This window comes from Panthera pardus, unplaced genomic scaffold, assembly GCF_024362965.1.
Source record: "Panthera pardus isolate Hobbes unplaced genomic scaffold, ASM2436296v1 HiC_scaffold_27, whole genome shotgun sequence".
NCBI lineage: Eukaryota > Metazoa > Chordata > Mammalia > Carnivora > Felidae > Panthera > Panthera pardus.
Genome location: NW_026526843.1, coordinates 92,722,235 through 92,739,236, shown reverse-complemented (window position 1 = coordinate 92,739,236; position 17,002 = coordinate 92,722,235). Strand labels below are relative to the sequence as shown.

At 40.3% G+C, this 17,002-nt stretch overlaps 1 protein-coding gene across 3 annotated transcripts in view; it reads left to right on the top strand.

The window, feature by feature from the left end:
• PRRG1 (proline rich and Gla domain 1) overlaps positions 1–17,002 on the top strand; it is a 315,720-nt gene that overhangs the window by 161,885 nt on the left and 136,833 nt on the right. The window contains exon 1 of one of the 3 annotated variants that reach the window (XM_019438453.2): positions 14,637–14,750. The exons of 1 other annotated variant lie outside the window; for it this stretch is intronic. The gene's annotated coding sequence lies outside the window, so the exon portion shown is untranslated. Of the gene's footprint in view, positions 1–14,636; positions 14,834–17,002 lie in introns of those variants that run through there. One more of the 3 variants, XM_019438454.2, reaches the window with a different exon arrangement.

Sequence of the window (17,002 nt, the reverse complement as noted above, 5' to 3'; positions counted from 1 at the left end):
AATATCATTCTCTTTTTTTCCTACCACAGATGAATTTTAACTGCTCTAGAAATTAATATAAATACATACTCTTTCATATAAGGCTTTCTTCACTCAGCATATTTTTTTTCTGATTCATCCACATTGTTACTTTTTTCAGTAGTTCTTTCCTTTTTATGGCTAATATCTCATTGTGTGAAGATGCCTCATTTCATTTAGCCATTGTCTTACTGATGGAGGCCTGTGTTTCCAATTTCAGGCTGCTGTGAACCTTCTTCTAATAGTCTTTGTGTATATATTTTTTTCATTTCTCTTGATGAGAGGACTCTGGATTATAGGGTAGGCTTATGTATAGTTTTAGAAGAAATTGCCAAATCTTTCTCTAAAGTAGTTGTATGGTATTACATTCCCACCAACCATGTATGAGTGTTCCAATGGCTCCATATTTTTACTAACATTCAGTGGTGGTGGTCTTTACAATTTTGACCAAACTGATGGGTGTGTTTTGTTAGCCAATTGTGGTTTTATTGTGCATTTCCCTGATGACTAATGGTCTTGGACACAGTGTCATGTGCTCTTTGGACATTTGTGTCTCTTCCTTTGTGAGGGTTCTACTCAACTTTTTTGTTCATTTTCAAATTATTTACTTTTATTGTTTCCAGAATTCTGTATGCATATTGATACCAGTACTTTGTGAGTTATATGTTTTGCAAGTTTTTCTCCCAGCCTGAAGATTTTTCATTAATTTTTTAAATGATGCCTTTCAATGAGCCAAAGTTTTAAATTTTTATGCGGATTAATTTATCATTATTTTCATTTATGGTTATTGCTTTCTTCTATGTTAGAACCTTTGTCTACCCCAAGTCACAAAAATAGTCTATGTTTTCAAATAAGAGATTTATAGTTTTACTGTTTATATTTAGGTCTATGTTCCATCTCAGATTAGTTTTGTTTATGGTGCAAGGTAGGAATTGCATTGTATTTCTTTACATATTAATACCCAGTTCCAGCATTATTCATAGAAATGTACTTCTTGTTCTCAATGGGTTACCTTGGCTATGTTGTCAAAAAGCAAATGACCATACAAGTGGGAGGACATTTCTGGGCTCTCTGTTCAATTCTGTTGATATTTTTATTGATCATCATGCCACACTATTTTGATTAGTATGACATTATAGTAGGTCTTAAAAGTCAGTTATTGTGAGTCCCCTAAGTTTGTTCTTCATTTTCAAAATTGCTTTGGATAATTTAGATTATTCCTTTACAGTTTCATATCCTTTAATTTCCTATATACATAATTTCCTATATACATAATCAGTTTGGCTATTTTTTGTTAAGTCTGCTGGGATTATGACTGGGAGTGTGTTGACTCTAAAATCAAAATTGGGAGAAATATATATCTTAACATTATTGAGTTTTCCAATCCGTGAACATGGTATATCTTTCAATTTAGTTAGGTCTTGCTGAATTTCTCTCAGCAGTATTTGGTACTTTATAATAAAGAGGTCTTACCTATCTTTTGTTAATTTTTTTCCTATTTAATAGTTTCTGATGTTATTGTAAATCAAATGGGTTTTAAATTGTATTTTCTAATTGTGTGCTAACATATAAAACAACTGATTTTTACATTATTTAATTTCCAAATATAGTTGATCCTTGAACAACATGGGTTTGAAGTGCATGGGTCCACTTAGATGCAATTTTTTTAAGGCACATACTTTTTTTTCTTGGATTTTTAAAAATGTTTTATTTATTTTTGGAGGGGGGAGGGGCAGAGAGAAAGGGGGGCAGAGGATCCGAAGAGGGCTCTGCAGCAGTGAGCCTGATACAGGGCTTGAACTCATGAGCCATGAGATCATGATCTGAGCTGAAGTTGGTTGCTCAACCAACTGAGCCATCCTGGTGCCCCAGATTTTATTTTTTTGAGTAATCTCTACACCCAATGTGGGGCTTGAATTCACAGCCCCAAGATCAAGAGTCATATGCTCTAACGACTGAACTAGCCAGGTGCTCTGCAAATTTGTTTTGATAAAGGACAGTACTTTAAGTGTACTTTCCCTTTCTTATGATCATCTTTTTTTTTTAATTTTTTTTAACGTTTATTTATTTTTGAGACAGAGAGAGACAGAGCATGAACGGGGGTGGGGGGGGGTGGTCAGAGAGAGAGAGGGAGACACAGAATCCGAAACAGGCTCCAGGCTCCAAGCTGTCAGCACAGAGCCCGATGCAGCGCTTGAACTCACGGACCGCAAGATCATGACCTGAGCCGAAGTCGGATGCCCAACCAACTGAGCCACCCAGGCGCCCCTCTTATGATCATCTTAATGGCATTTTATTTCCTTCAGCTTGCTTTATTGTAAGAATACCATATACAATACATATAACATGCAAAATATGTGTTCATTGACCATTTATGTTATTGGTGAGGTCACCAGTCAACAGTAGGCTATTAGTGGTTTAAATTTGGGGGGAGTTAAAAGTTATGTGTGGATTTTCAACTGTATAGCAAGGGGTGGAGGTTGGTGCCCCAATCCTCTGTGTTGTTCAAGGGTCAACTGTATGTGAATTTTGTCTAGCTATCATATTGTATTCATTGCTAATTTAATTTCATTGTAGTCAGAGGACATACTCTGCATGATTTCAATTCTTTTAAGTTTATTGACACCGGTTGTATGGCCTATCATATGATCAATCATGCTACCTGTATGTTTATCAAAAATTTTCAAGAAGATACAAAAGAAATACAAAAAATAAACCCTTTCTTGTAATTTATCAAACCACTTAGGAGTTAAAAATATAAACACATGGAACAATATGTCAAATACAGGTAAAACTAAAATTATATCATTGTGTGAATTAAGCACATAAGTGATGAAAAATTCTTTTTTAAAAAATGTTTAGTGGGGTTCCTGGGTGGCACAGTCAAGCCCTCTGACTTCGACTCAGGTCATGATCTCACAGTTCGTGAGTTCGAGCCCAGCATCAGGCTCTCTGATGACAGCTCAGAGCCTGGAGCCTGCTTCAGAGTCTGTATCTCCCTCTCTCTCTCCCTTTGCCCTCCCCTGCTCACACTTTATTTCCCTCTCTCTCAAAAATTAAATAAACATTAAAAATTTTTTTAAATGTTTATTTAATTTTTGAGAGAGAGAGATAGAGCACAAGCTGGGGACGGACAGAGAGAAAGCGGAACAGAGAACCTGAAGCAAGCTCTGTGCTGACAGCAGAGAGCCCAATGCAGGGCTCAAACTCATGAACTGTAAGATCATGACCCAAGCTGAAGTCAGATGCTTAACCAACTGAGATACCTCAGCACACCAGCAATGAAAAGTTCTAAAGAAAAGGATTGGTTAAGCAAGATGGTGGAGCAGCTTAGAAGTTCTCAGCTTGTCTCTTCCCTGAAATGCAGCTAGATCAGCACCAAACCATTTTGCACACCTAGGAGACTGATCTGAGGATTAACACAACAATCCGTATAACTTGAGCCACAGAACTTGGCAGGTGCGTGGTATGGAGAGGTGAATTGTTGGAGAGAAAAGACACAGAGGGTAGGGAGCTGTTTTTGCAGAGAGAGGATAAATAAAGAGGGACAGAGTGCTGTGCACTTGGAGAATACAGGAAAAACATCCCCCTGAAAGTAGCTGGAGAGAAAGAGAGTGAAAACACAAGGAACTGAACAAGAAATCAGCTCCCCAAAACCATTGACACAGAGAAAGGAGAGGGTCTCAATACTACAGGACTCTATAAATGGTGGAGCACAGAGTCTGAAGTTACAGAGCTCAGTGCCTGGTAGTGCTCTGGTGAAGAAACAGGGTGAATCCCCAAGAGCAGGCAGCGAGGTCTGAGGGGTCTGTGTGCCAAACGGGGAGCAGTTCCTCTGATTGGAGAGCATTTGGTAGAGGCCATACAGCACCCCCCCATAGGCAAAGGTCCTAGCGGACCCCAGAGAGCAACCACGTTTGCTGGTAATGGGACAAAGACATCAGAGTATGCTGAAACCTGGTGCTGGCTGTGTGTTGTGATTTGCCATAATCTCTGCCACTGTGTGATTGCACAAACATTTTCTGGTGCAGGTCAGCACCCAGCCATTGGTCAGCAAGACCCTCCCCAAGAGAGTCGGGGTGGGTCCAAGCTGCAGGGGTCTCTGAAGTAAGGGATTTTGAAACACAGCCCCATCTGAGATAAAACCCTGGAGGGAGGTGCCACCTGGCAGGTTGACTGCTTGGACATGGACAGTGGTGAAGTGGGGAGTGAACAGAGGCCTGAGACAAAGAAGGGGTGCTTGACTACAGGTCGGTGAGAGCGCAAAGTTCCTGTGCCAGGGACTAGAAAGCTGGGTGAGCCATTTCCACCTCTCCCGCACACAAGCATACATGTGCCCACGCATGTGCACCACACTGATCCACTCCGGTAAGCTAACCAGCGCCACCTAGTGGAAAACGGAGCTAGTAAACCAAGCCCCGCCCAACTGTGCCCTCCAAGCATATCCCCTAGCCAACTAGCACAAGCCTCTCTGCCAGCTTAGTGTACAGACTATAGAGGGCTTCATAGTTTGAGTTCTAGGAGAAACTGTGTAACTTCATTCGGGTTTCACTCTTTTCACTGGTTAATCTATTAGATTTTTTTTTGTTATGCTTTATTTTTGCTTCTGTCTTTGTTTAAATGTTTTTTTTTCTTCCCCCCCCCCCCCACTTTCTTTTTCTTGGATACAGAAAGAGAAACATTTATTTTTCTTTTGTTTTTTTTTAATTGAAAAAAAATTTTACTATGTTACTTATTTTTTGTAAAATTTTTATTCTATTTCACATTCTTTATTTCATTTTATTCTATTTTATTATATGCACTTTTTAATTTTTAAATTTTTTTGTACTTTGTTTCTTTTCTTTCTTTTCTTTCCCATTTTTCACTATTTTATCAAATTACAGTGGAAAACTTTCCTAATCTGGGGAAGAACATAGACATCAAAATCCAAGAAGCACAGAGAACTCCCATTAGATTTAACAAAAACCGACCATAAACAAGGCATATCATAGTCAACTTCACAAGATACAGACAAGGAAAGAATTATGAAAGTAGCAAGGGGAACAAAAAGTCCCTAACCTATAAGGGAAGACGAATCAGGTTCGCAGCAGACCTATCCACAGAATCTTGGCAGGCCAGAAAGGAGTAGCAGGATATATTCAATGTGCTACATTGGAAAAATATGCAGCCAAGAATTCTTTATCCAGCAAGGCTGTCATTCAAAATAGGGGAGATAAAGAGTTTCCCAGACAAACAAAAATTAAAGGAGTTCACGACCACTAAACCAGCCCTAGAAGAAATTTCACGGAGACTTTTTGGAAAAAAGATGAAACAAAACAAAATAGACCAAAAGCAACCAAGACTAGAAAGGACCAGTTAACACCCCCAGAAACTCCAACTCTACAGGCAACACAATGGCACTAAATTCATATCTTTCATTAGTCTAAATGTCAATGGACTAAATGCTCCAATCAAAAGACATAGGGTATCAGAATGGCTAAGAAAACAAGACCCACCTATATGCTGCTTACAAAAGACCCATTTTAGACCTAAAGACAACTTACAGATTGAAAGTAAGGGGATGGAGAACCATCTATCACGCTAATGGTCACCAAAAGAAAGGTGGTATAGCCATAGTTATATTAGAAAAACTAGATTTTAAAATAAAGACTGTAACAAGAGATGAATAAGGGCATTATATCATAATTAAGGGGTCTATCCATCAAGAAGATCTAGCAATTGTAAATATTTATGCCCCTATGTGGAAGAACCCAAACAGATAAATCAATTAATCACAAACATACAGAAACCCATTAACAACAATACCATAATAGTAGGGGAACCTCAACAGTCTACTTGCAGCAGTGTATAGATCATCTAAGCAAAAAATCAACAAGGAAACAATGGCTTTTAAAAAAAAAATTAATGTTTATTTTTGTGAGACAGAGCATGAGTGGGGGAGGGGCAGAGAGAGAGGGAGACACAGAATCCGAAGCAGGCTCCAGGCTCTGAGCTGTCAGCACAGAGCCCAACGTGAGGCTCAAACTCACAAACTTTGAGATCATGACCTGAGCCGAAGTTGGATGCCCAGTCAACTGAAACAATGGCTTTGAATGACACACTGGACTGGATGGACTTAACAGATATATTCAGAAAATTTCATCCTAAAGCAGCAGAATACACATTCTTCTTGAGTGCACATGAAATATTCTCCAGAATAGATCACATAATGGGACACAAATCAGCCCTAAACAAGTACAGAAAGATCAAGATCATACCTTGCATATTTTCAGACCACAGCTCTCTGAAACTCGAAATCACCCACAAGAAAAAATTTGGTAAGACCATGAATACTTGGAGATTAAAGAACATCCTATGAAATAATGAATGGGTTAAACAAGAAACTGAAGAGGAAATTTAAAAGTACACGAAGCCAATGAAAATGAAAATACTGCAGCCCAAAACCTCTGGGATTCAGCAAAGGTGGTCCTAAGAGGGAAGTGTATAGCAATCCAGGCATTCCTAAAGAAGGAAGAAAGGTCTCAAATACAAAACGTAACCTTATACCTTAAAGAGCTGGAAAAAGAACAGCAAAGAAAGCCCAAAACCAGCAGAAGACAGGAAATAATAAAGACTAGAGCAGAAATCAATGCTTACCAAAACAAAACAAAAACAAAAACAAAAACAAAAAAACAACAAAAAAAACCAGTAGAACAGATCAATAAAACCAGAAGCTAGTTCTTTAAAAGAATTAACAAAATTGATACCCCTAGCCAGACTGATCAAAAAGAAAAAAGAAAGGACCCAAATAAAATCACTAATGAAAGAGTAGAGATCACAACCAAAACTACAGAAATAGGAACAATAATAAGAGAATTTTATGAGCAATTATATGCCAATAAATTGGGCGATCTGGAAGAAATAGACAAGTTCCTAGAAACATAGAAACTACCAACTGTAACAAGAAGAAATAGAAAATTTTAACAGACCCATAACCACTAAAGAAATTGATTCAGTAATCAAAAATCTCCCAACAAACAAGAGTCCAGGGCCGGATGGCTTTCCAGGGGAATTCTACCAAACATTTAAGGAAGAGTTAACACCTATTTTTCTGAAGCTCTTCCAAAAAATAGAAATGGAAGGAAAACTTCCAAACTCATTCCATGAAGCTAGCATTGCCTTGATTCCAAAACCAAAGACCCCACTAAAAAGGAGAACTACAGACCAATTTCCCTGATGAATATGGATGCAAAAATTCTCAAGAAGATACTAGCCAACCAGACCCAACAATACATTACAAGAATTATTCACCATGGTCAAGTGGGATTTATTACTGGGATGCAGGGCTGGTTCAATATCTGCAAATCAATCAATGTGATATGTCACATTAATAAAAGAAAGGATAAGAACCACATGATCCTCTGAATAGATGCAGAGAAAGCATTTGACAAAATACATCATTTCTTGATAAAAAAAACCTTCAAGAAAGTAAGAAGGATCATACCTCAAGATCTTAAAAGCCATGTATGAAAGACCCAATGCTAATATCATCCTCAATGGGGAAATACTGAGAGCTTTCTCCCTAAGGTCAGGAACACAACAAGGATGTCCACTCTCACCACTGTTATTCAACATAGTGTTGGAAGTGCTAGCATTAGCAATTAGACAACACAAAGAAATAAAAGGCATTCAAATCACCAAGGAGAAAGTCAAACTTTCACTCTTTGCAGATGACATGATACCCTATGTGGAAGACCCAAACGATTACACCAAAAAACTGCTAGAACTGATCCATGAATTCAGCAAAGTCGTAAGACATAAAATAAATGTATAGAAATTGGTTGCATTTCTATATACCAGTAATGAAGCAGCAGAAAGAGAAATCAAGGAATCAATCCCATTTGCAATTGCACCAAAAATCATAAAATACCTAGTAATAAACCTAACCAAAGGGGTGAAAAATCTATACACTGAAAACTATAGAGAGCTTATGAAAGAAATCGAAGAAGACACACAAAAAAACGGAAAAACATTTCATGCTCATGGATTGGAAAACAAATATTGTTAAAATGTTGATACTACCCAAAGCAATCTATGTATTCAATGCAATCCCTATCAAAATAACACCAGCATTCTTCACAGAGCTAGTACAAACAATCCTAAAATTTGTATTGAATCAGAAAAGACCCTGAATAGCCAAAGCTATTCTGAAAAGAAACCAAAGCTGGAGGCATCACAATTCCAGACTTCAAGCTGTATTACAAAACTGTAATCATCCAGACAGTGTGGTACTGGCATAAAAACAGACACATATGCAATGGAATAAAATAGAGAACCCAGAAATGGACCCACAAACATATGGCCAACTAATGTTTGACAAAGCAGGAAAGGATATCCAATGGAAAAAAGATAGTGTCTTCAGCAAATGGTGCTGGGAAAATTGGACAGAGACATGCACAAGAATGAACCTGGACCACTATCTTACACCATACCCCAAAATAAACTCAAAATGGATGAATGACCTAAACGTAAGACAGGAAGCCATCAAAATCCTAGAGGAGAAAACAGGCAAAACCTCTTTTACCTCAGTCACAGCAACTTCTTACTTGACATGTGTCCAGAGACAAGGGAAACAAAAACAAAAATGAACCATTGGGACCTCATCAAAATAAAAAGCTTCTGCACAGCAAAGGAAACAATCAGCAAAACTAAAAGGCAACCCATGGAATGGGAGAAGATATTTGCAAATGACATATCAGATAAAGCATTAGTATCCAAAATCTATAAAGAACTTACCAAACTCAACACCAAAAAAACAACAATCCAGTGAAGAAATGGGCAAAAGACATGAGTAGACACTTTTCAAAAGAAGACATACAGATGGCTAAAAGACACATGAAAAAAATGTTCAGCATCACTCATGAGGGAAATACAAATCAAAACCACTATGAGATATTACCTCACACCTGTCAGAATGGCTAAAATTAACAACTCAGTCAACAACAAATGTGGGTGAGGATGCGGAGAAAGAGGAACCCTTTTGCACTGCTGGGGGGAATGCAAACTGGTGTAACCACTCTGGAAAACAGTATGGAGGTTTCTCAAAAAATTAAAAATAGAACTACCCTATGACCCAGCAATTGCCCTACTAGGTATTTATCCAAAGGATACAGGGGTGCTATTTCGAAGGGGCACATATTCCCCAATACTTATAGCAGTGCTATTGACAATAGCCAACGTTTGATAAGAGCCCAAATGTCCATCAACAGATGAATGGATAAAGAAGTTTGGTACATATATACAATGGAATATTACTTGGTGATCAAAAAGAATGAAATCTTGCCATTTGCATCAATGTGGATGGAACTAGAGTGTATTATACTAAGAGAAATAAGTCAGAGAAAGACAAATATCATGATTTCACTCATATGTGGTATTTAAGATACAAAACAGATGAATATAAAGGAAGGGAAGCAAAAATAATATAAAGACAGGGAGGGAGACAAACCATAAAAGCCTCTTGAAATACAGAGAACAAACTGGGAGTTGCTGGAGTGGTTTTGGGTGGGAAGAGATGGGCTAAATGGGTGATGGGCATAAAGGAGGGCACTTGCTGGGATAAGCACTGGCTATTATATGTAAGTGATGAATCACTAAATTCTATTCCTGAAATCATTATTACACTATATGTTAACTAACTTGGATATAAATTAATAATAATAATAATAATAATAATAAAAGAAAAGGATTTGTCAGAGTAGGGATTCATTCAGAGTGAGCATCCCTCCACTCTGTAGACATCAGTGTTTGAGCCAATTCTTTTTTCTTAATGTTTATTTTTGAGAGAGAGAGAGAGAGAGAGAGTGAGTGAGCCAGCAGGGGAGGGACAGAGAGGGAGGGAGACACAGAATCTGAAGCAGGCTCCAGGCTCCAAGCCCAGAGCCCAATATGGGGCTCGAACTCACAAACCACGAGATCATGACCTGAGCCAAAGTTGGACACTCAACCTACTGAGCCACCCAGTTGCTTCTTGAGCCAATTCTTGAAACAGGTGTTGGAGATAAACTATTGAATTGGAAATTGGAGCACTAATAAATGAAATGACTTAACATATGGGATTTTTAAAAAGTTGGGCAAGTCATAAACAGAAAACAGCATGGAATCTCCTTCCTTCCCTATATTTCTTCTCCTTTTTTTCTACAAGAATGTTTTTCTAATCTTGTATGTGTTAGGCTTTGTGATTAATGTCAGAGCTGTACTGCCCCTCCTCTCAAAGAGTTCTCAGTACAGAGGGAGATTCAGGCATAAATGAATTAAGACATAAGCGTTAAGAATAAGGGGGATACAAGTACTGTGATAGCAAGGTGAGTGGAAATAACTAATTTACTTTGCATGCTGTGGCACTAGGAAGACTTTACATATTGGCTGTATTTTGAGCTGGATCTTTAAAAATGTGTCTGCCATACAGAGAGAATAGAAAAGTCCTACCAGCATGAGAGTATAAGGTAAATATAGAGAGTAGCTTATCATGTATATGATGGGTTGGGGTGTGAGTTTGCAAAGATGCGCTAGAGCCAAACAATTAGAAAACTTGATTGTGCTTAGGGAGCTTACCTTTTATGTTAAAGTGGGTAGGAGTCATGAAATGTTTTTAAGAAATACAGTGGCTTAATCATATTTGTTTTTATAAAGCTATCTTGTGGAATTCAGAAGGGTGGATTGGATTTGGAAGAAACTAAAGACAGGGAAACTAGTTGGGAGACCATGTTGTAGGTCAGGCGATTAATGATGAATCAGGCAGGACAGAAGGATTAAGATGTGAGACATATACAAGGTAGAGTGAATCAACAACTGAGGATAGAAAAGAAGGGATCATGGGTGGGGTGCTTGGATGGCTCAGTCAGCTGAGCGACTGGCTCTCTATTTCGGCTCAGGTCATGGTCTCACAGTTTGTGAGATGGAGCCCTGCATTGGGATTCTCTCTCTTTCTCTCTCTCTCTCACAAAATCAATAAATATTTAAAAAATAAGGGATCATGGGTGACTTTACTATTTCTAATGTATGTGATGGGATGCATGGTGGTTTCATTAAGAAGGAAAGAAAATGCAGAAGGAAAGGCAGAAGAAAAATTGAGTTTTGTGTCTTATAAATTGAGGAGGAATTATCCATTCATCAGCTGTAACTATAGATCTGAAGATGAGGAGAAGGCTGAGGGCTAGAGTTTCGATTGGCAAGTCGTTAAGATTTATTTGATATCAGTTAAGCTGAGAACTAGCTCTATACCCAACTGGTGTGTCTCAGGGAGACTGAAGTATTGAATGAGGATTAGGCTGCGGTAACTTGTGAGGCCCCTCTGGGCCTTTGAGTAAATATTAAGAGGAAGGAGTGGTTGAAGAATATGGGATAACCAGGAGATGCAGTGCTAGTGAAATAGAGCTGGAATACCAACTCTGACCATTTGGTTCCTAAACTTGCCTTACTTCTTACACAAGAGGTGTATCATAAAACAATAACTGGATGAAAATTAAGCTCACATCATGTATTACTTAGAACATTTTGGAGTTTATGCAAGAGAAAATAATTTGAACTAGCTTCAGTTAAATAAGACATTCTTATGAGAATGCAGTGGTACCTCACAGAAGCCACGAGTAAGAATGCGATTATAAGTAGGAGGCAGACCACCATTGAGGATCTAGGTGGTCTTATGTTACATGGCAAAGGGGAATTAAAGGTACAGATGGAATTAAGGTTGCTAATCAACTTAAAGTAAGATTATTTGAGATTATCTGACAGGCCCAATATAATCATAAGGGACCTTAAATGTGGAAGAGGTAGGCAGAATTGTCAGTGTATCAGAGTAATGTCATTGCTGGCTTTGAAGATGGAAGGGAGCCATAAACCAAGGAAGTTGCCTCTAAAATGTGGACAAGTCAAGAAGGATTCTCCCTAGAACCACAAATTCCATAAAGGAATTCAACTCTGCTGACACCTTGATTTTAGCTCAGTGTGACCCTTTTCAGACTTCTGACCTCTGGAGCTATAATAAATTTGTGTTGTGCTAAGCCACTAAAGTTTGTGGTTATTTTTTTACAGCAGCCACAGAAAACTATTATTAAGAATGGTTAATACTTGAATAAGAGAGAGAGGTAAAAGATAACTTCAAGGCTGTATTTCTTATGCAGTTGTTCCATGGTGAACTTTAAAAAAAAAAAAATCTGTCCAGCAACTTTTCTCTTGTTCCAAAAATAGCATCTTCCCCCCACACTTTGTTTTTATCTTGTCCTCCAACTGTGGTTCTACTGGGGGTGCCATTCTTTTTTCTTTTTTTAAGATTGATTTGTTTGTTTATTTATTTATTTATTTATTTAGAGCAAGAGCAAGTGAGGAGGGGCAGAGAGAGACAGAGAGAGAGAATCTCAAGCAGGCCACATGATCAGTGCAGAACCTGATGCTCACGAACTGTGAGATCATGACCTGAACTGAAATCAAGAGTGGGATGCTCATCCGACTGAGCCACCCAGGCACCCCTGGGGGTGTCATTATTATGTCATAGATATACTTTTTCTCCTAGAATGGTTATTTTACTTCATCTTACCCAATCATGCTCCTTATCTGGTGTTCTAAAAATTGGAACTGAGGGAAGAGAGGCCCATTCTGTCTGGTAACAACGTGACAGGTGTGAGCCCACAGTGAGCCCACAGTTTATCAGAGACCACGGTTCTAAGCCTGCAGAACATGCCTTTCAGAGGTTCCAAAGGAATGACCCTGTCCAGAGAGGCTGGGTTGAGAGCCTAACCTGGAATTTGAAGCGTTCCCGTTACTTGTTCTATTTATTCTTTTTTTTTTCAACGTTTATTTATTTTTGAGACAGAGAGAGACAGAGCATGAACGGGGAAGGGGCAGAGAGAGAGGGAGACACAGAATCAGAAGCAGGCTCCAGGCTCTGAGCCATCAGCCCAGAGCCCGATGCGGGGCTCGAACCCACGGACCGCGAGATCGTGACCTGAGCTGAAGTCGGACGCTTAACCAACTGAGCCACCCAGGTGCCCCTGTTCTATTTATTCTTAAAGCCAATCATAGACTTACCCCTTCACAGTTTGGGTTACACAATAACTTTCTCTTTTTTGCCTAAGATACTTCATTTTACTTTTGGTCGCTTTAATCAAAATATCCTGACAAACTCAGACACAAAATAAGAAAATAAACCCATAATTGAATGAAAGTTTGTGAACATATATACACATCTATTAAGAATGCAAAAATTACCTTTATTAACCCAGTGGTTTTTTGGGGGCACCTTCTGTACGTGAAACATTAGTGAAATGAATAGGACAAAGTCCATTTCCAGGCATTCACAGATTTATTCATCCTACAGTCTGTGTTTATGTTTACCAATGTACATACCCTCCTGTAATATGTCCTCACTACAATCCTCCTGTACTTATTTGACAAATGCAAAATAGAAATGAGTTCAAGAAGGTCTGGTTTGTAAAATACACAAATGGAAGGACCACAAAGGTTAATGGGGAGAATTTCAGGATATTCAGATCTCTAAGGGCAATTACCAGACTCTCCCCAAAAATGCTGCCATCACAGTCAAAACAGTTGCTAGGCAGGACTAGGGGTGTGGCCTTGTGACAATTCTTTTATTCTTAATAAGCCAAATGTTTCTCAGTTCTATCATAACTAAAGTAAAAAGAAGAAAGGAAAAGTAATTTGGAATATATCACTTTAGGCCCACAGGACAATTCATGTTGGGTTCACTCAGGTGTGTTTGTTTTAATAGCTGATCTGAAGGCACGTGAGATACCCCAGCTGACCAGACTCTAAATAGAAAAGCATAGAACTTAAAACTAAGCACGCATGCAGCATGGAATAATAATCAAGTTAGGCTTCTTAAAATGCTAAATGCCATAAAACCTGAAACCATTAGGGCAAAGTCCACACAACACAGGCCGAAAATTCTGTTTGTAGACAGGCTTTTAGAAGGCTCAAATTCTAAGGTGCTACCTAAAAAGTAGGGTCAAAGATGCGTCTTATTTGAGAACCCGTGTTCTTCTTCCCAAGATATTTGGGTAGGCTTATTCAACTCTCTTTTTAAGAAAAAGCGGATTATTGTCACCGAAAGTGCAGAAACAGCAGCAACAGTTCTCAGGGAAAGGGCTGAGCCTTAACAGCTGTCTCTAGTTGGATAATCACCCACTACATTCTGGGCTGGCACACAGCAGAGTCACGTTAACGAGGATACACTGCACAGGAGGTCTGTGCATGAGATATCCCTAAATTCCTCACCTCTGGAGGGCGGATAATATGTGGGGAGATAGGCGTGCAAAAGGGTAAAAGGCTAGCTAGGAAGGATCCAAGGTGGCTCCAGGGAGAGGCGTGGTGGCCCCCGGGGACTGACTAGCTTGGCCTCGCGCCAAACGGGCTTTCTTGAGGATGAGTGTGGGGGTGCACCGAGAGGACTCGACAACTTCTCTGCCTGTGTTATAAACAGACCTCAAGAGTGGAAAACTCCAGCCCAGTGCCCGGAGCACTCGGTTTTCCGGACCCAGGCAGCCGCGGCTCCGCCCCTCGGTTTCCCACCCCGCCTGGCCACGCCTCTCCTCTCCTAACCCGGCCCGGGCCCCGCCCCCGCCGCTTCCCACCATCATTCCCTTCGGCTCCTGGTTCCTGGTAGGTTCGGCAGCAGTGGGAGCGCGCAGGCGCGGCTGGAGGCTCGCAGAGCGCAGAGTAGCGGCGCGGAGCGCGCGGTAAGTGAGGTGTTGGCGCCGGGATTGTGGCTGGGGAACCAGGTTCGCGCCGAACATCCCGGCAAGATTCGGGGAGTGTGCGGGTGACTGCCCGGGGAATCTTCGGTCCCGGGAAGAGAAATTGGCCGGACGTGAGGCAGAGGGAGTTAGCCGCGCTGCCTAAGAGTGTCCAGCTCCGGCCGCGTGGGGAGCGGAGTACGTGGTGGCGGGAGTGGGTGAGGGTTTGTGTGAGGAGAAAAATAGGAGGAAAGGGCTCTAGAGACTGAAGTCCTTACTCAGGCTTGGCAGGACCGGGAGGCTCGCCAAGGGCGCTGGAGGGTGTCCCAGCTTCAAGTTCAGTATCCCCTTCTGGGTGCCCCTGAGCGGCGTCCCGGGCCCATCCCTTCCCCCGCCCCGCCTCTCAGAGTGCGGAGTTGCCAGGAACGTTCCGGGTTTGGGGGGAGAGGATTTGGGGAAGGTAGGCTCTCGCCCCTGGCTAGTGCCAAGGAGGGCGTGGCGTTCGTGTGACTTTCCTTCACCCCGCCTCCGGGAATGTGTCCGTCTTCTGGTACATTGTGCTCATGGACTTTTTAACAAAGGCTATGACTGTTTTCTAGGCAGTGGCGGGTGACAGCGGGGGCGGGTCGGTGGGAGGGGGGCGCGTACGAGGTCGCGGTGTGGTCCTGGGGGACGGGGGCGGGGGCCGGCGTGGAGGGAGTGGAAGGAAGGGAACAACCTTCCTGCCTCAGCTTTTTCCTTCTTCCTGGTCCGCTGATTTTGATCAGTGGTAAGAACAGCCTCAAGAGGGATATGATTGGAAATCAGTGTGTGTTCGGACTCTGGCTGCAGCCGTTGGTTTTGTAACTGTGCTGCTGATGTATTTTCTAAGCGTCCCTTCAGGAGAAAAACGAAACTAATGAAATCGAAGAGGAAATAATTGAACGAAAGGGTGAAGAGGTGGAGTGTCAAAACTTAGAGCTAAATTAATGCCTTCTGGTAGTCATAGTATAAATAAAGCCAGACTTTGAAGGATGTGAAGGTGTGCAAGTCAGGGGAAGTGAGGAGATTAGGGTGCTGTTGATTGTTTCAATCAAGAGGGAATTATCGGATGTGTGTGTGTGGAGGTGTTGCCAAGTTCTTGGATAGACTCACTTTAGAACCCTTACGAATGATATTGGGAATATAAAACATTAGGGCAAATACTGTAGTATTGGATAAGGTTCCAGGGCTTTCATTTGCAAAATTAGAGTCTTTATGAAAAGTAGTATGTGTGTTTTCAAGCATAAATGTTGATTTTTTTACTCATCTGTTTAACTTAATACAACAAAACAAACAACTTCTTCCTCCTCCACCCCTTTCCCTTGATTGTGAATCCTGTTTTATAAACATTTAACTTTCAGATCTAAAGTGTTTAAAGGCACCCCCTCCGAAGTGAACAGGATTTCTTCATGTGTTGTCATTTTACTCTTTCTTTTTCCTGTTATTTTAAGTTAAATTCCATGAACATTACCAATTTTGGGGAGGGAGGTGTTAGGGATACCTTTTCCTTTTCCAGTGCTTAATGAACCCTTGTTCATCCTTTCAGACTCAGCCCAAATTTTTCTTGGAAAAATTTGCAAACTCTCCCAGAATGAATTAATCGCCCTCTTTTCTGTTAAACTAATACCACTGGTCTTATTTCTCTCTTGGAACTAGAACCTCAGTCTTCTGTGCTACCCCAAAACCTAGGGCTGCTGGGTATGTATTAAGTGCCTAATAAATGCACTTACATGTAGATGTTAATAAATGCTGTTAGAAGATAATTCATATTGTGTAAAGTTAATGGGATAATAAAAGAAATGCCGAATACTGAAATTATATGTAATTGAACGACATTATTTGGAATGTGGATAAGAAAAAGTGTGGCAATAAGTCCCCATTTATTAGTCTGGTTTATCCTTCTAAAAGAGGTGGAAAAGCTTTGCAAATATAGGCAAAATAGGCATCAGAAAAGGGCAAAATTTAAAACAGGTCAGCTTCTGATACTGAAACTAGTGAAAAGTCCAACATAAAACTGAAGATTAATCTTTTATAGAAAGACACTAACTGGGTACTGCTGTAATTTAGGAATTTGCGAGTGAATCAAGCTGGCCAGATGGTATCCTCTGAAGGCTAATAATGTAACTAAAGAAACTAACCTATTAGACCAATTAGAGAGTCTAAACAGTTGTGTTTAGAAGGAATACTTACAAATCTTACCGTGGTTTGAACATTTAGCTAGTGGGCCTCTTCAT